General features: G+C 36.9%; 1 protein-coding gene across 19 annotated transcripts in view; it reads right to left on the bottom strand.

Moving 5' to 3' along the window:
- The window catches only part of rdgA (retinal degeneration A), a 1310388-nt gene that overhangs the window by 294401 nt on the left and 995634 nt on the right, over positions 1-20353 (bottom strand). For 3 of the 19 annotated variants that reach the window (XM_067783814.1, XM_067783821.1, XM_067783822.1), the window contains exon 1: positions 6515-6775. The exons of 8 other annotated variants lie outside the window; for them this stretch is intronic. The gene's annotated coding sequence lies outside the window, so the exon portion shown is untranslated. 8 more of the 19 variants (XM_067783815.1, XM_067783816.1, XM_067783818.1 and 5 more) reach the window with 4 other exon arrangements.

The raw sequence follows: 20353 nt of genomic DNA, 5'->3' as shown, positions 1-20353 counted from the left end.
CTAACAAAGTAATATTGCATTGTCATCGGAGTTATACATGTGTGCAAAATTTCAGCTCAATCGGACACCGGGAAGTGTATCAAATTTAACTTGCAAGATTCCATTACAGACAACAAAAGTGAAAGTAAATAAAAGCTTATAACAAGTTTAAAAGGATCGTAGACTAGAATAATAAGCTTTAATTTGAATCAATGATATGTCACTTATCAAGTTTTATTGTAAGAGGAAATGTGGAGACATTTTGTTTAAACACGTGTTATATAGAAAAGTAATTTATCTGAAATGAAATGTAAATTGAAGCTCACGCTGAGTATATAATGTTCGGCTACACCCGAACTCAGACACCTTTACTTGTTTAATTTTTGTTTGTTTCTGCTGTCATAATTTGCGAATTACAGAGAATAGCTATAAACTTGACTTCGGTATATTTGTGCATTTCATTTTTGTGCGCGTTCCGCTTTTTTTTTGTGCTCGATCCACAAACATACGATAATTAATAGTCACTTTCGCATTGTGATATCAAGTTGAAAAATTGAAAGAGAATAGAAAACGAGATAAAGTGTCAGAATGTAAGAAAAAGAAATAATGAAATTTGAAGCATTAGAAGGTGTAAACAAAACAACATAATATACATAGGTACATACATATATCCTGGAGTATCCGTCCATCCATCCATGTTTCGCGAAAACTGACACCAATTGGAAGCAACAAGAAGATTTTTTCCATCTGTCCCTTTAGAGCTCAGTGCAGGTCTACCCGTAGTGGGATTCAAAGACGGGAAGCATAGGTATATTTTCCGAGCAGAAGTACTTCCTCCATTCGACTCAGCGTGCCCTTCGCAACCTTGCTTCTTGTTATTCGCCGTACTATAATAATATCAGCGCAAAGCTCCTTCAATACATGCCGATGACAACAGGACAAAACCATTAATCTTGCAAAGAACTTTTCTCTCAAATACTTCATGATGGGTCGGGATATTCATAACTGAGCATCGAATGTCGGTTTGACAGTCAGCGCAGAGAAGACGGATATGATCTTGTTTACTAAGAGGTACAAAATCCCAAATTGGACCAGACCCAAGTTAGCTGGGATGACCCTACAGGAGAACCCTTGCACGAAATATCTAGGAATCATCCTAGAAAGTAAGTTGTCGTGTAAGCTGAACGTAAAGGAAAGAGTGAAGAAAACCTCGACGGCATTTAATGCATGTAACAGAATGCGGGGGGGGGGCACGTGGGGCTTGTCGCCCTCTCTTTCTCATTGGGTTTTTGCAGCGATTGTAAGCCCTATTCTATACTATGAAGTTCGTGTTTGGTGGAAAGCCACACAAACAACAACCTACCTCAAAAAATTAGACTATCAATGATTAGCATCACGGGAGCCCTGAAAAATTCCCGGCTGCTGCACTGTATGCCATTCTGCACATTCTATCTGTAGACCTGGTAGCAAAGAACATAGCGTTAACAACTGCAACGAGGCTCAGTGCCTCGGGGAAGCTTAAGCGCAGACCATACGGCCATAGTAGTATAGTGTCATCAATTACAGGACAAACAGATTACCTGATTCCTTATGTGTGCTTCGAGGGGGCTCTTAAAGCCACAATAGATGTGGACGGTTGGCGAAAGGGTGCTCAAATGGCGGACAAGGCGATACATGTGTACACAGATGGTTCTACAGTAGTGGAAAGAGTAGGGTCTGCGGTATTCTGTGCTGAAAGAATCGGGACGGGGAGTATACATCTATGGGAATGAAAAAGCGGAAGAACTGGCTAAAAAGGGTGCGTCTTTTGAAGCTTGCTCCGTAGGCTTCGCAATTAGATTGGGCGGAATTATGATGATCTACCCCACATGATCGACGAAGCGGGAAAGGCGTGGGTCCAAGCGCGGTGCTGAAAAGTTTCGAAGATTATGTGTAGGTCTTACAACCATAGACTAACAAAGCTGCTTCTATCTTTAAACAGAGCAGACTGTGACTCATGATGGGTATTCTGACTGGACACTGCCTTCTGACGTCACATGCCTTTAAATTAGGCTTGATCAGTGATAGCATATGTAGGAAGTGCAGATTGGAGGAGGAAACGGTTGAGCACGTTTTGTGCAGCAAGTGGCATAGGCTCTAGAAAGCTTCTCGTATTTGCCAAGAGTTTAGGGGTTTTTCAGTCTGGTCGTTAAATAAACTTCTGGTATCACTAGGGACTCATTCAGTCTATGTGAGGTTCTCATGGACTGGACAGTTCAACCTAATCTAATCTAACCTAGCTTCAACATTTCTCTCGACAACGTCCATGAGTTCAAAGCCATACAATAGGACAGGTATGACGAGAGACTTATAGAGCGTGATTTCGCCTAGAGAGGGCTTTACTTTCCATTAATCTACTCACCCCAAAGTATCAGTTGTAGACAAGAGTGATTATTCGTTTGATTTCAAGGCTGCCATTTTTTGCGCTGTGTATGCTCACAATTCTAAGATGTTTTGAGAGTTTTGCTGGATGTTTCAGTTTCTTACTTCAAAATATTGCAATTGGCAATATCCGACTCCATAATATGCCAAATTTGCTTAGCTACAAATGTTTAATTTAATTTTTAACTAGAGACCCAAAATAATAATTATTTGATTTTCGAGTTTAAAAAAATTACAAAATTTTTAATAAATACGAAAAGGAAAATATTTCAAAATAATTTTGTCCAAGAAATAAGGTTTTTCGATTAGAAGAAAAATTCTTCTAAGCGGGGTCGCCTCACGGCAGTGTTTGGCAAGCGCTCCGGGTGTATTTCTGCCATGAATAGCTCTCAGTGAAAACTCATCTGCCTTGCAGATGCCGTTCGGAGTCGGCATAAAACATGTAGGTCCCGTCCGGCCAATTTGTAGGGAAAATCAAGAGGAGCACGACGCAAATTGGAAGAGAAGCTCGGCCTTAAATCTCTTCGGAGGTTATCGTGCCTTACATTTATTTTTTACTTAAAATTCTCCATTTAATATTTACGGACTATGAATTTCAATTTTAAGTCCTAAAAATTTAGTGCTTTTTGATTTGATATGTAGTCTTTGAAAATAATTAGATTTCTATTTGGAATATGACTTGTGGTATGATGTAACAGTGATTCGGAAATCCATGGACTAGACTATGAGTTCACTTCGTTGAGTATTTGAAGATGTAGCTTGTGACTTGTAGAACCGAACCCAATGCAGAAGATTAAGATGAACAATTAACATGTAAATTGGATGCATTATCTAGATTGGGCTCGAGTGTCCGTTGGAATGTATGTCGTATTCGTTTTTGGCTATATACATACATTTCAAATCGGCAGCTTCCACCACTTTTAGGGTAGCGTCTTCCGATTTTGCGGTACACTTAACCGATTTTCTAATCGCCTCCACCGATTTAAGTCACCCGAAGAACTTGGTGGCCGCGACCGAAAGAAATTAACGATTGACAATGCTCATCCATCTATTCACCCATCCGTTCGCCTTTCCGTCCGACAGCTCATACCCACATGTATTTTTGCAAACATTTTCAATTGAATTAATGTATTGTTTTTTTTTTTATGAAATTTGTCGTGCTACTTCTTCTGACTATGAGTAAAATTTATACTAAAAAGAGGCATTATCGGTATATAACCACTCCCATTTTTTGTGTATCAAATATTTCCTATAAATTGATTTTGGCATGTAGGCAAATTTTGAAAAAAAAATTTAGAATGGCGTGTTGTCATGATATCTCTGTAACTTTTAGCTTCTTGTGGTCTAAATTTTGCTCGATAGTCGCTGAACTGTTTGAGGTATGGTATAAACACAAAGTAACTTCTCATTGTGCTACAAACGTGAAACTTCACAGATAGGTTAAGACACCGAGACAATGCAACAAAAGGAAAAACATTTCGTTAGGTGGCGCACGGATAGAAATAATTGATGAGAATTTCAAAATTCGAAACCGGCTTTGAAGTCACTTCTCGATGAGCTAGAGACTTGACATGACAGTATAAAATATAATACACCAGCAGACCCAGCAGACGTTGTTTTGCCCTAAATATGGCCCACCTGCATACATTTTAAAAAGCTTTTTCCGTCTAATTCTGCCCTCCCCCTCTTTACTTTTTCCTAATCCTTTTATTCACTCCTCCCTCCGTCTTTTTCGCTTCATCTATCTCCATCTTCGTCTCATTCTATCTCTCTCAGTCTATCTCTTTTGTTCCAGTCCCAGTCCCACTCAGAGTCTCAGTCCTTGTCCTAATCCCAGTCCCAGTCCGTCTCTGATCGGAAAAAACGATCGCAAACACTAATATGGTCAAATTTATATACCGAATTTTAGGCAAATCGAATAGGACGTATGCAAATAGGTATGTGGGTAATATTAATTCATGTCTCTATTTCGGATTCGCATGCATATTTATCAGTTTTTCCAGGTTGATGCGACTAAATCGAATATCACAATGAAAATTACTTTAGAGCTCTCATCAAGAGCTGTCATTTGTTATCCATATTCTATAAACTCATTCTAGGGGTACCCTGGTCCACGTTTGAACAAAATCGACTGACGCATTCTTCAAACACCGGCGACCAACTAACACACAATTTAGCCTTTCCTTTTATATATATATAGATTTTTATTTTTCACACTTACAACTAAAGACTCTGAAAGAATGTCTTAGTACTTCTAAATCGCGGGCCCCCTCAGAAACCCCGGGTCCGGGGTTAATCCCCCCCCCCCCCTCACCCCTCTCTCTCGACGGGCCTGGTTGATGTGCTATACTTGATATCATTCGCAATAATATTTTTTATTGATAAGCAGGTTGTTTAATTAAACGCCAAGCAATTATACGGAAGTATATCCGCACCACCTGAAAATATGAGTGCCACTGCGTATACGTAACATTTTATTATTACGTTTAAACATTTAAAAAAAATTGCAATAAAATAATGTTGCGAATATAAACTGAGATACAACCTATCCTATATTTCAAATAAAATCAAACTACAAACGGGGTGCAAAACAAATTCAAAATCGGTTCAGTAGTTTAGGAGACCATCGCGGACAAACCTAGTGACACGTGATTTTTATATATAAAGATTAAGAAAAATCGTACGGTAGGGGGGGGGGGATTCTCGCGATTAATTTTTAAGCTACAATTTTTTGAGCTACAATCTTCATAGGTAGTTGAGAAGTCGGTGCTAATACATATAAGAGGAGAAAAACTCCGATAGGCGCTGCACGGAACGAGATATTTTGAAATATCGTCCGAATTCGGAAAATTTTGGGGTTGAGTTTTAAATAGCTTCCATATGAGCTAGAGACCTAAAACTTTGAACAAAGCTTAGACCCCAATGAATATTCAAATAAGCATTCCAAATTCTTCTTAATGTGCCAGGGATAGAGATATGTACTTAAAGATATTTGTAAAATACATACAGAACAGGGGGGGGGGGGACTTTCAATAGATTTTTAAATGAATTCTAGTTTGCGCAAGACTAGGAATTATGGAACTAAAAAAATGTTCGCTTCGTTGCGCTGCGACTGAAATATCTACATTATTTTAATTGATGGTCTACTGTGCATGAATTATGAATTTTATTAAGGCAGCGTAACTCTGCGCAGTGTTGAGTTATTGAGTTGTCAACACTTCCGCTCAATTCATAACAAGTATTGTATGCATTCTGAATTATATTTTTATTTCTCATAAATATTTTTACAATTTCTATTTCTAAATTTTAAAGTCAAAGTTCAGCAGGAATATGGCTTTGTATAAGGACACATTTTTCGCTGACTTTTGTCTATTTATATAAATGAATTGCTTAAAGTATTTTTATTTTGTTTTTATTTTGCTGTTGTTTTTTTAGTTACCTACTTATGTCGAAGTGGCATCCCTGCCCGGCATGCGCCGGTATTATGAATCACAAAACTTTGTTGTGTTGTTGATGTCAAAACTTTTTATAATATACATAATTATTTTTTGAATCTTTTTAAATCCTCGTATTTTTCACTAAAACTTTTTTATAATTTGCGGTAAAATATTTCACTGTTTTTTGTTTAAACTTCCGTCACTTGCCTTATCGAAAGTTGCTTCCACAAACTGCACTATTATTTGCATATCTGCTTATATAAGTATACTTTTCTTAATATTAAATTTCTTTACACTTTTCACTGCCATAAGCATTCAAATAAGCTTTTGTTCCATCACAATAATATAATTGCATTATTTATAGCCACCGATGTGACAAACAATGGCTGCCAAATATGACTATTGAACAAATTAATAAATCGAGAGGTAGACAGTTTTCACATTTTAACGATTCTTTATAAATCACTGCTTTATTTTATTTTGCCTGATCATTACATCACCATGAATTATACATATGTACATACACACTTATATATATATATATACATATATATATATGTAGTATATACTACGTATCTGTAAATCTAGCTGCCTTTCGCACGTTTGACACAACGTCACTCTTTAAGAGCCAGACAATAATTACTATAAGCGTACAAATATATGTATGTAACACTCACGATCATCGACTACGTCAAACCGCATCATATATTAAGTATTAATCATCATTGAGCTTCCATCTTTATATGTATTTAATTTGCATATTTGTTATCGTATGTCATTTAAATTAAAGACAAGAACCGCAAATAAATTTTTTTTATAAAAAAAAGCGCTAATATACGAGTTCTCGTCCACCGCCCGTGCTTTCTTACTTCTTTGTATCCGACAATTGACTGAACCGCGAGACAGATACAAATTTCAAAAATACTGCATAGATACAACCTCAACGTCTATGCTGGCAGCGATAAAAGCATATAAGATAAACTAGTAAGGAAGGCTAAGTTCGGGTGTAACCGAACAGTACATACTCAGCTGAGAGCTTTGGAGACAAATGTTGGAGTTGAATGTTGACATAATTTACTTATCTAATATATAAAATTCTTCTGTCGCGGTTTTAGAGGCTGAACTCCTCCGAAAAGGCTGAACCGATTCTCATGAAATTTTGTGAGCATATTGGGTAGGTCTGAGAATCGGCCAACGTCTACCTACTTTTTCGCTACGTGCCTAGGGTCTTGAGATCAAAACGTGGACCCGGGTACCCTTAGAATGCGTTTATACAATATGGATATCAAATGAAAGCTATTGATGAGTGCTATAGTACAGAATAATTTCCATACCTCTGGGTGACTAGGGTCTCGAGATATAGGCCAATACGTGGACCCGGGTACCCCTAGATTGTGTTTATACAATATGGATATCAAATGAAAGCTGTTGATGAGTGCTAATTTTCATACAACTGGGAGGCTAGGGTCTCGAGATATAGCCCAAAACGTGAACCCGGGTACCCCTACAATGTGTTTATACAATATGGTTACCAAATGAAAGCTGTTGATGAGTGCTATAGTACAGGATAATTTTCATACAACTGAGAGGCTAGGGTCTCGAGATATAGCCCAAAACATGGACCCGGGTACCCCTAGAATGTGTTTATACAATATGTATGTCAAATGAAAACTGTTGATGAGTGCTATAGTACAGGATAATTTTCATACAACTGGGAGGCTAGGGTCTTGAGATATAGCCCAAAACGTGGACCCGGGTACCCCTAGAATGTGTTTATACAATATGGACATCAAATGAAAGCTGTTGATGAGTGCTATCGTACAGGATAATTTTCATACCCCTGGGTGATTAGGATCTCGAGATATAGGCCAAAACGTGGACCCGGGTACCCCTAGAATTTGTTTATGCAATATGGATAACAAATGAAAGCTGTTGATGAGTGATTTAGTAGAGGATAATTTTCATACCCCTGGGTGCCTAGGGTCTGGATATATAGGCCAAACGTGGTCCCGTGAACGCCTAGACAATGTTTTTACATTGTGGGTATCAAATTGAAGCTGGTGATGAGTGCTTTAGTACAGGGTAGTTTTCATACCTATTGGTGACTAGGGTCTCGAGATATAGGACAAAACGTGGATCAGGGTAACACTAGGATGTGTTTTTACATTATGGGTATCAAATTGAAGCCGTTGATGTGTGCTTTAGTACAGAGTAAGTTTTATGCCGCTGAGTGACTAGGGTCTCGAGATATAGGCCAAAACATGGACCCGGATACCCCTAGAATGTGTGTGTATTATGGATATCAAATGAAAGCTGTTGATGTGAGCTATAATACAGAGTAAACTTTACACCGCTGAGTGAATAGGGTCTCGAGATATAGGCCAAAACATGGACCCGGATACCCCTAGAATGTGTGTGTATTATGGAAATAAAATGTAAGCTGTTGATGTGAGCTATAATAAAGAGTAAACTTTACACCGCTGAGTGAATAGGGTCTCGAGATATAGGCCAAAACATAGACCCGGATACCCCTAGAATGTGTGTGTATTATGGATAACAAATGAAAGCTGTTGCTGAGAGCTCTAAAGTTCATTGTGATATTCGATTTAGTCGCATCAACCTGGCAAAACTGATAAATATGCATGCGAAGCCGAAATAAAGACAAGAATTAATAATACCCACATATCTATTTACATACGTCCTATTTTATTTGCCTGAAATTTCGTATATAAATTTGCCTATATTAGTATTTACGATGCTTTTTTCCGGGAAGTATACCAGAGACGGACTGTGACTGGGCTTAGGACTAGGACTGTGACTGAGACTGAAACTCGGAGTGGGACTGGAACAAAATACATACCACCCTCTGGGACTGGCAATAAGAGGTGAAGAAGAAGGAGAAAAACTTGAGAGAAAAGAAAAGAGAGAAGGAAACTGAGAAAGAGATAGAATGAGACGAAGATGGAGAGAAAGCGAAAAAGACGGAGGGAGGAGTGAATAAAAAGATTAGTAAAAATTGCAGAGGGGTAGGGCAGAGTTAGACGGAAAAAGCTTATTAAAATGTATGCAGATAGGCCAAATTTAGGGCAAAACAACGTCTGCCGGGTCTGCTAGTCTAATATATAAAATTATTCTGTCACGGTGTTAGAGGCTTAACTCCTCCGAAACGGCTGAACCGATTCTCATGAAATTTTGTGAGCATATTGGGTAGATCTGAGAATCGGCCAACGTCTATCTTTTTTTCGCTACGTGCCTAGGGTCTTGAGATCAAAACATGGACCCGGGTACCCCTAGAATGTGTTTATACAATATGGATATCAAATGAAATCGGTTGATGAGTGCTATAGTTCAGGATAATGTTCATACCCCTGGGTGACTAGGGTCTCGAGATATAGGCCAAAACGTGGACCCGGGTACCCGTAGAATGTGTTTTTACATTATGGGTATCAAATTGAAGCTGTTGATGTGTGCTTTAGTACGCTGGGTGACTACGGTCTCGAGATATAGGCCAAAACATGGACCCGGATACACCTAGAATTTGTGTGTATTATGGATATCAAATGAAAGCTGTTGCTGAGAGCTCTAAAGTTCATTGTGATATTCGATTTAGTCGCATAAACCTGGCAAAACTGATAAATATGCATGCGAAGCCGAAATAAAGACAAGAAATAATAATACCCACATACCTATTTACATACGTCCTATTCGATTTGCCTGAAATTTCGTATATAAATTTGCCTATATTAGTATTTACAATGCTTTTTTCCGGAAGTATATCAGAGATGGACTGGGACTGGGAATAGGACTAGGACTGGGACTGAGACTCGGAGTGGGACTGGGACTGAGACTCGGAATGGGACTGGAACAAAATACATACCACCCTCTGGGACTGGCAATAAGAGATGAAGAAGAAGGAGAAAAACTTGAGAGAAGAGAAACGAGAGAAGGAGACTGAGAAAGAGATAGAATGAGACGAAGATGGAGATGAAGCGAAAAAGATGGAGGGAGGAGTGAATAAAAACATTAGGGAAAAGTGTAGAGGGTAGGGCAGAGTTGAACGGAAAAAGTTTATTAAAATTTAAGCAGATAGGCCAAATTTAGGGCAGAACAACGTCTGCCGGGTCTGCTAGTATACTGTAAAGATATTCAATTTTTTTGATAAAACTTGACTTTTAATTTTTTTTAAGTGGGCGTGTTCGTTCAGAACACATAAAGTAATAGGAGTAACGTTCTTGCCAAACCACGCCCATTGTCCAAAATTTTACTAATTTTCTATTCCGCGTCATAAGGTCAACCCACCTACCAAGCTTCGCTGCTTTATCCGTCTTTGGTAATGAATTATTCCACTTTTTCGGCTTTTCGAAATTTTCGATATCGAAAAAGTGGGCGTGGTTATAGTCTGATTTCGTTCATTTTGAATAGCGATAAGAGATGAGTGCACAGGAACTTACATACCAAATTTCATTAAGGCGGAATATTCTCGGAGAAGCTCAATCTAAGCGAGAGCTTTCGCTTACCCGACCACTGCAGTGTTTTTCTGGCTGAACTCATAGCTATCTGGGAAGCAGCCCTCTATCTTGCTAACCTGCAGGTGACCAATTCTATTTCAATTTTCTCTGACAGCCAAGCTGCCATAAAATCACTGCAATGCAGTAACACCTCGTCACTAGTGGTATTGAAGTGCAGAGAAACCCTCAACAAACTAGCTGAAAATTACAACCTAAGCATAATATGTGTTCCTGGCCACTGTGACATCTCAGGAAACTGCGCCGCTGATGAGCTAGCTAGGGAAGGCACCAACCTGCAAACAATAACCTCCGCGGGTTGGGCCAGCCCTCCTCTAAACACTTGCAAACACTGCCTGCGATCTCTTTTCACGGATCAGGCAAATGCTAGATGGACCAAGGAACCTACATGTAGTATATCCAAGCAAATCTAGCCTAAGCTGGATGAAAAGAGATCACAATCGGTGATATTGTTAAACCGTATCTCTATAAGCCCACTAGTGGGCCTTCTTACAGGTCACTGTCTCATGGGCACTCACGGTACCTATATGGGCCTGCAGACAAATGACTTTTGTCGCAGCTGTAGGTAAGAGGAGGAGATAGAAAGCGTAGAGCACTATCTGTGCTTCTGTCCCGCACTGTCAAAAACCAGGTACCAATGCCTCCACAGACACTCCTTTGGGTGCCTTGCGGAGCTTGAATCTATAAACCAAAACGCGCTGGTTTAGCCTCACTGGGGTCTAAACTTTCTTCTTCTTCGAAAGTAGGGTAACAGGAAATAGGGGCCCCCGCGTGGTAGCACAACGGGCCACAACGGCCTACGTGAGCCTCCGCTCGGACAGCGGAGGCAGCCACTTTAACCTAACCTAACCTTCATTAAGGCACCTCAAAATTTACTCAAGTTATCGTGTTTACGGACAGACGGACGGACGCACATGGCCAAATGAATTTTTTTTCGCCCAGATCATTTTGATATATTGAATTCTATCCTCGTGTTCCAATAAAACGTGAACCAGATACGGATAGAGATTTAAAATGCAAATCCAACAACAATGTGAACCATGTGGATCACAATGTTGTTACATTTGCATGTTAAATCTTTATACGTATCTGGTTCATGTTTCATTGGAACACGAGGTATATCTATCTCGATTAGTTTAGTTATGCCGTTACGTGGTACCGTTATGCGAACAAAATAATATACTCTGCGAGCTCTGCTCACTTGAGTATAAAAATGTGCACACAAATGTATCAATGCATAGATATAGACTTGTCAATACATATTTAAGGAAAAGATGATAAACGATTTCATAAGACAACCTTTATATAAATGGACCACAACCTCTCTTTAACAAGGCGGTTAAGTTAAACTGAGTGGTAGCCTTCCTGACAGGGCTAGTTCACTTGGACAACAAGAACGTACTTTGTGATACCACAGAAGCAGGGCTTTTCAAACATTTTAATATTGAAGTGCAAATCACAGTACATATACAAAATTATATGTACACTGAAACCTTTTTAAATTGAAAAAAAAAAAACCGTATTTTGAATATTTAAAGAATTGGTCCCGGTATTGAATAAATTTTGAAATAAAATTTTTTTCAGTGCTACCATATTTTTGAAAAGTGTTTTTTTGTCAATTTGTTGGTGTAAATTTGAATATCATACCTAAGTGGTGTTGTTGTATTAACGATAAAGACCCTCCCTGTAGGCTTTAGGGAGTGTTATCGATAATAATAATACCCAACGGATTAATACCCTCCAAAGCCCGCTCGACCGGCGCATCCGCATGACGCACGGATTTGTTTTTGTTTTTGCGGAGTTGTTGATTGGAGGAGGTTTGTTAAGCGTCGAGATCTAAAACTGCTCAGCTGCAGAATAAAAATCATCAGTACTATACATAACAGTTAGAAATTAGACATATACATAGTACATTGTTAAATAAGTGAACATTTTTAGTTTATTTGTTTATTTTTGTTACGAGTTAAGATAGGATAAGACAGTTTTCTTTATGGTAAATAATGGATATAGATCCGGTACGTTCCGGTAACAAATCACGATCAAGGCACTAGCCTGACCATCTTCGGAACGATTTACATGACCACGTCAAACGTAAAGACATATTCTTACCATTTATTGTTTACACATCAAAAAGAGTCAACTCGAAACTTAAAATTATAGTTCTTTAGTTTAAAATTATTATCACTGAAAAAAAAAAAAAACTAAATTTTTAAGTTAGTTTGTTTTTGAGTTATTTTGCGATGCTCTTATGAATCGACTTAACTATGGGAAAAAATCGTTGTAACATTATTTTGATATAACTCTTTTTGGTTTAGGGTGCGATATTTTGTTTCCTGCGTCATGAGCTTCCTCTTTCAAGTGCTTACGAGCAGACCGTAAATAGCAATTTTTATCATATATCGATCCCAGCGACATCTAATGGCAAAGTTTTTTCCTACCAGCACACAGTGGTCGGTTCTATAGGCCAAAAATAAAAAAATCTAAGTGAAAAGTTTGTCACCAAATGTGTCGTTAGTATCTCTTATTAGAACAGCCTTTTAAAAGGTATATTTGTTTTTGTTGTATTCTCTTTGTTGTACTTTACTCTTTAAGAATAGCTTCAAAAGTGAGGTTATGGTCTTAGTTGGTTTTTGCAGTGTGAGCAAGTTAAAAATAAAGTGCAAGTTTAAGCTATTTAACAATACATTAAGTATCATTGTTTTGAAATAAATAGAAATGACTGTTGAAGTCAAAGGTATTTACTTCATTTTGAAATATATTTAGTGTCTTTAGGTTGTTGTGTTTTTTTTATTTAAAATTTCACTAGTGCCTTTATTAGTGTTTATTTGCACAAATATTTAAATTTCAGCTAAAGTTTTAGTTGGGTTCCTCACCGATCCTGACGTTGGGACTTATATCTTATTATTAGTCAAAGTTTTAAGACTTCAAAGTGCTAATATCAGCTGCCACTTTCTGCCCCTAACTATGGTTTGCGCAGTTTTCTGATAGCGTCACCCTGAAAAATTATTGTTGTATGTTATATGTGCTCACATGTAACATACGACATTATTTTATCCAGTCGACGATATGCAAATGTAAAATTTGTGTGTGTTTGTTGTTTTGTTATTGTTATGTATGCAACATCTTTTAATAACTTTTACTTCTTTATTTAATCCTATTAAGCATTGTATTTGCGATAGATACATCTTACCACTTTTCCCCCCACATCTACTTACTTTTTGTAAAAGTGGGTGTTTGTGGGTCGGTATGAATGTATCACCCGCACCAATTTTATGAAAAAATAATTCTTACATATTTGTAAAGCCGTGGCCAAAGTTTCACGTTGATATCTCTATTGGAAGTATATTTGGGCACCAACTCCATATAAGACCCACCAGTGTGCAGCAGCAGCATTTTCTAAATCGTGATCTCGAACCGTGGAAATATCTCAACTAAAACATCATACATAGTGCGGTGGTAGCGTGCTCCGTCTACCACACCGAAGATCCTGGGTTCGAGCCCCGGAAAAAGTAGCATCAAAAATTTAGAAACAAGTTTTTTTTGCCTAGGTTCCATCCCGCCACTTTGTAGGAAAATTAAAAAGGAGCACGACGCAAATTGGAAGAGATGCTCGTCTTAAAAAGCGAGAGGAGTTTTAGCATTTGTGAAAAGATGGGCAAAAGAGTTTAGTGATCCTTACGTTACAAATACCCTTTTTACATCATTGGTGAGGCCAATATTAGAGTATGGATCGATAATTTGGAATCCGCGTTATCAAGTTCATGTGGATAGACTAGAATCAATTCAAAAACAGTTTTTACTTTTCGCCTTGAGAAATCTTCAATGGGACTCTCCGTATAATCTTCCTCCTTACACTAATCGATTAAAACTAATAAATCTGCCTACCCTTGCAAGTCGTAGAGAAATGCTAGGTGTACCATTTATGGCTAGACTTTTAAATGGATCGATTTCAAGCCCATTTCTTTTGAACGAAGTAAACTTGAATGTTCCATGCCGAGTTTCAAGGCATTATTAATCTATAATTCTTAAACAATGCAGAAGCAATTTCCAACTACACGAACCTTTTCTATGTTTGTGTGAAGATTATAAGTCTCACTCGAGAATAATTGATGTTTCGGACTCGCTCTTTGCCATAAAAAAGACGGTTCTATCTTCTCTTAATAATTAAAATATTATATTTATACTTTTAATCTATTGTATTTTGTGAATCTATATTTCTCAGCTGATGAGTTTCTGTGTAGCTGAGCGGTTTTAGATCTCGGCGCTTAAGAAGCCACTGCCTCTCAAGGAGTTGGTAACAAAAAAATTATAAATAACACATAAATAAGAATTAGGATACAAAAAAAAAGAGTATGTATGAATAAAAAGAAAGCAAAAACAGGAATAGCCTGATTTCATCGGGCCACTTGGGGGCAGCGCGCTGCCACAACGTCCGAGACAAAAAAAAAATCCCTTTGAAGATTATCGCGCCTTGCATTTTTATTTTAAACGTTTAGTTTACCGCACATACATAAGAGACTTGTCCAAAGAGCTAGAATAACAACAGGAATTCGCAACGTATGGTAACATGGATATCAACTCTTGAGTAGGAATTTCAATGCGGTTTCTCATAGAAAAGGAATGGTGAATTTTTTATACACGAAAAATATATGGTAACAGAATGGCTCATGAATTCGCATTACGCGGATTGCCTATGGCTGCTGCAGGAGCGACGAAGGTGACTTGATGGCCAATGGCTTGAAAAGGTAATTAAAAGATGCTAGCGATTTAAGCCCAATTGATTATGTGACCATCATATAGCGAATACGATTTTGAACCATTCTAAGGATGAATAGAAGAAATATATTCGGAATAGTTTGTGGTACTCATCGGACACTCTTTACTCATATTCATTGGCACCATTGTCATCCTTTTCCCCTCTGTGTATATCGAGCCCTTCCCGCAATTTAAGTGTAACCAACAAAAAGTAAATTTTACAGTAGAAGGTCTTTTGTAATTATCTTCTGACAAAAAATAGCTACTATCATGAAATTTGGTATGTGTATAAAATATTTCTTGAGCCTGCAATTAAGACTTCGGGTTTTGACCACACTGTACCGAAAGTCCTGTTATCTGTATTTAGTTTTTTTTTGCTGTCATGTTGGCTCACTTTCCAAACACTATTTTTTTGGTTACCTTAAATTTTAAGTTATTCATTTATATTTTTCAGATTAAAGGCGTATTTATTGTAATTTTTTAGTATATACATACATTTGAAATTAAAGGAAACTTATACAATTCCAAACTTGAACACAATATATTAAACAGTATTGTTGTAAACAAAATAATTCAGTCATCTTCGTCCGTCTCAGGCAATGTATCTATTATCTTTCCGGTATGGGATAAGCTAATATATTAATAGTGAAATTGTTTTGCTTTGGTATTCTTTTCGCAAAGAGCGTTTAGGTCGTTATATTTTGAAGATGAAATGTGTAAGAAGTGATCATACAAGGTAACAGGACTCTTACTAAGTATGAGAGAATTTCGTCTTGACCGCACAATTATACTGAGATCGTATACCTTTTTTTCGCTATCGTCAAAATAACCAAAGTGTAGTTTAACCAATGGAGAATTTTTTTAGAAGATATCGCAACGCAAAGACGTAAATGATATTTTAACTGAAGGTGAAAGCAAAGCTTGAGAAAAGGGTTTCCAATCTTTAAAATCCGAATTATGAATTGAAATACATGTATAATTTTCTGGTATAGTTCTTGCGTTCATAATTGTATACCATTCACTTGGAGCCCACACATTTCTATCGCGAATAAAAAACTCAGTAGTGCTATGTATGGAGTCCACGGGCATCATGGTATGCCCAGGCAACAGGTAACTTAATTTAATGTGTTTTATGTTAGCAGCCTTCTCTAAGAAATATATTATCATTGCTTGCATAGCTCTGTTCCTGTTCTGCCCAACACAACTATCACAGTATAGACTTATATCAGAATGAGCCCCTTTCATCCACGATATTTAAGTATTTGAAAATTGCATGGAAATTTCGTTACATCCACGTCTTCCATCAGATTCACCCCATAAAAAGCAATAACCGTTTCTTGTGCCGTTTTCGTAAACGCTTTCATTATAAAAAGCATATTTTCTTGAATAGAAAAGGTTTACGCTTTTTCCGTGTGGTGTATTTAATACTTCCTGAAGGTCGCAGCTGGCGCAGATATACGTCCCATTCTCTTTGCTTTTTCTTTGGTCCTCTAAGAAAATTTCTTTTGATTTATCTCTGTCCCGTATGTGCATTTTATGGGCCACAGTTTGTTGTAAAAGGTTTTGTGCTTCTCTGTCCGAATTCTTATACTTTTCACAAATAATGCATTTGTCCCTTTTTCCAAATCGAAGCCTATATGGTATTCATTTTTGAAAATGGTACGAAAAACTCTTAGGGATAACTTAGCTTGCTCTTGATTTGTATTTATCAAGTGCTGCGTGTAACACCTATACAAAGTTGGCACGTTTCGAAAGTACTGTGGAAGATATAACTTAGTACTTTTGTTCCTACAATAGTGGGAAGGAACTGCTGGTAGTTGTTCAATGAATGATTTCAAAAGAGCCACATTTATTTCGGCAGACTTATTATGGGGAGGAAGTCTTTTTTGGTCAGGCAAAGATATTTGAAGAGTTATGTTTTTTTCTAACACATATTAACGTGTTTTTGGAAATATTAAGTGTTCTCAGTAAAAACTGCTGACAAACTTTAAAACGCTTTTCGTTATAGGTAATGAAATATGCATAGCTCCACTGTTTTTTAAGGCTATCTGATGTTCTCCTTTGAACGCATTTCCGGGTCATGCACGATAGAAGCCAATCTCTAAGCCCCTAAAGCCTAAGCCCCAAAAGTGTTCATTTAGCACCAACCGATCTTGCTCACTAAGCTTTTCACAACACTTGTTTCCACACTTTTTACCTAAGCAGGGATTTGGTTTAACTTCATACAAAGTGAAATAAACATTCTTTCGTTTTTTACTCCGAAATCTTTTAGGAAGTTTTCGTTTCTTCTTGTACCCTCTTGTTCCAACGCATATCTCGTTTTCTAATTCCCCAGAATATGTCTTTTCAGACTCAGTATCGCTATATGGCACCAGTGAGTTATTCTTGATCGTTCATTGGTATAAAAACATAGTTTTGTTATTTTATTTTGAAGATAATATAAAATAATTAATCACCTTATTTTGTAAAAGCTCCATATTAAAATAATAAAACAATTTTATTGGATTTCACAAACTTAAGCAGAAATGATTTGTATCAAACTAAAATATATATTTTCGTTTTCAGCCATATTTTTTTCTTTTTGCAAAATGGTTGCTTAAATCATGCATATACAGTATAATTGCAACAAGTGCTTTTGCGAACAATATAAATATACACGATAAAATTGAAAATAAACATAACTCGTAAGATACCACAGAGAAGCACTTTTGAGGTAAATAGCAATTTGCGGTCACAAAAAAGTACACAAGCCTCAAATTCACTTACACTAAAATTTCTTTTTGATTTACCTTGATAACGGTACTATTCTCCATTATAAAAATTTGTGAGATGATTAAAATCATGCAAAACTATCGGTTTTCAGCAAAAAACTAATATCTGTATTTTTGTTGGTTACACTTAAATTGCGGGAAGGGCTCGATATGTTTCTCTAGAATTGGCATTGCATAGTTATCTGAAGAAATCGGTTATATTTGCAACAATAGACATCATCCGGTGGCAAAAATGCTAAGCCTACTTCTGCAAAAGTAGATGTCGCTGTTTGGCCTTTAGCCTAATATTGTTATGGAAACGCATTTTCTATGGGAGCAGTAAGGAAGGCGGTCGGCATGATGTGGTGGTGCACAGTGGCTAGTCATTGTCGGCTGGGGCGGGTCCTTGCCAACCTTATTGTTCCTGCGCCATAAACAGAAAAAAGTTCCTATCATGCCTTTAAAAGAAAACTGACAAAAAGCGCAGAGACGACTCAAAACGCTTGAAATTCAAATTACAACAACATCCGGCCGAACCGGATGTCACGGACAGACCGTTACGACATTCAAAATTTAAAATTCAAAAAACCAGAAATTAAAAAAAAATTCTAACGCAAAAAAAAAAAATTACCGAACCGGACGTGGCCGGTTACTGACGCTGAAAATTGAAAGAAAAAAAAAAGCTGAAAAAGAAAAGGAAAACAACAAAAAGGCCGAATATATTCTGGGGGCGCCGCGGGTGGTGTTGCGACGCCCGGTGCTTTAACCCACCCTCAAAATCCATGGCCACCGACACACCTAAATTTTCGGGGGCCCCTTACCTGTATTACCCTATGCCTTCTAAATAAATATGGAAGTCAGCATTCCCATTTTTACAAAAATTTATTTATAGTTCATCCTATGTAAATAAAAGAGAATAGAAATTCAATTTAACGCTTACTTTAAGCTAAAACAAGTTTTAGCTTTCTTTTTGATTTTTTTGGATTCTATTATTTTGACTTTTCTCACCTTCTTAGAGAAAATCCCTTTTGCAATTTGGAAAATAATAATACTACAATTTTTCGTAGTTTTCTATGCTAAACTTAAATTTAATTTTAATAATAGTTCTTAATCATTTTAACTAAATTCCTTCAATTATTTAATTTTTCATTAAGCGAATTTTTTTTTTTGTGTTTTAAACAACGCTGGAATGTTATAATAAATATTTTATTATCAAAAACTTAAATCAATTAAATTTGCTTGGTACTTATCATTTTATTTAGGCGTGTTCACGCAAAAACTTAGAAAAATTCCTGTTATTCCTATACAACTTAAGTGCAAATAATCACCCAAAATTTCAAATGGCCTGCACTTCTTTAAATTACTCTAATTAATAGGATTGTTCGAATTATTCGATCAGATTCGCTTCGAATAATTTGAAAGTACGGATACTCGCACCCAACTACATTAAAACAATGAAACGGAGGAAATAAAAATGTTCTACTTGTTGGATTATTAGTACTTTAGGGGTAGGTGTTAGTATTTAGGGTTATGTATTGGTATTCATGTATTAAATGCTACTAATTAAATAAAATCAATGCTTGTATCGGTGTTGTCACTACGAGTGTGTATGTAAGCTGGGTAAATCCGCGTAAATTTGACCAATGGGTGGTATATTTAGTGCTTCCGTTAGCTTCTTTCATAGCTGTACATTAGATTGTGCGACCCAAAAAAATTTGCGACTCCCTCTCTTATTCTTTTCCTTAATTTTGTTTCAAGTCTTAACTGTGTCGCAGAACTATGACACTACTTATATGGTAGGTTATATCTATCCTACCGTGTACGTTGAATAACTGTCTTACCTACGGGCCTACTAATGCCTATCTCACACAGAGGTTTAACGAAATAATTAGTCCAGTTTCTACATTAGAGCCCTAACCGAGTTAAATCTTCCATACAAAACGCAAGTTCTTAAATATCTCATTGTTGCTTTATTGAATGCCAAATCGGTACTTCGAATATTATTGTCAATGTAAGAAACACCAATCACTATTCAATTGTTTGCAATAATTTACGAAAATAGAAAGCCGCGAGAACAATCAAATTTTAATTTTCGCTGCATTCGCTGCCTAAGACAATATGGCTTTCTCGAAAATAAGCACATACTTGGTTAGCTGCAACACCTATGATTAGTTGCGCATGCATTTTATTTTGATGTATTTATAGTTAAGAAAGAAACGCTGCCTTCCATTTTAACTATTTTTGGTAAAAACCCAAATATTTTTCCTTTTTGTTCGCTTAATTAAGCAAAGGTCCTGTATGAAAAGGGACACTTTATTGTCTCATTAATTAGAATTGTGATTCGGTTAAGTTTCTGTGTGAAAACGGCTTAAGTCCCAGCTCTGAATTGTACGGAATTTTTTTTTTCAAAAAAAAAAAAAACAATTAAAAGAAAACAAATGATGACATATTTTAGTCTGTAGTAGTGTACATCGGTAGTTCGCCA

This window comes from Eurosta solidaginis, chromosome 4 (genome assembly GCF_040869045.1).
Source record: "Eurosta solidaginis isolate ZX-2024a chromosome 4, ASM4086904v1, whole genome shotgun sequence".
NCBI classification, from domain to species: domain Eukaryota; kingdom Metazoa; phylum Arthropoda; class Insecta; order Diptera; family Tephritidae; genus Eurosta; species Eurosta solidaginis.
Note: the sequence above shows the minus strand (reverse complement) of the source record. Positions and strands in the feature narration are given on the sequence as shown.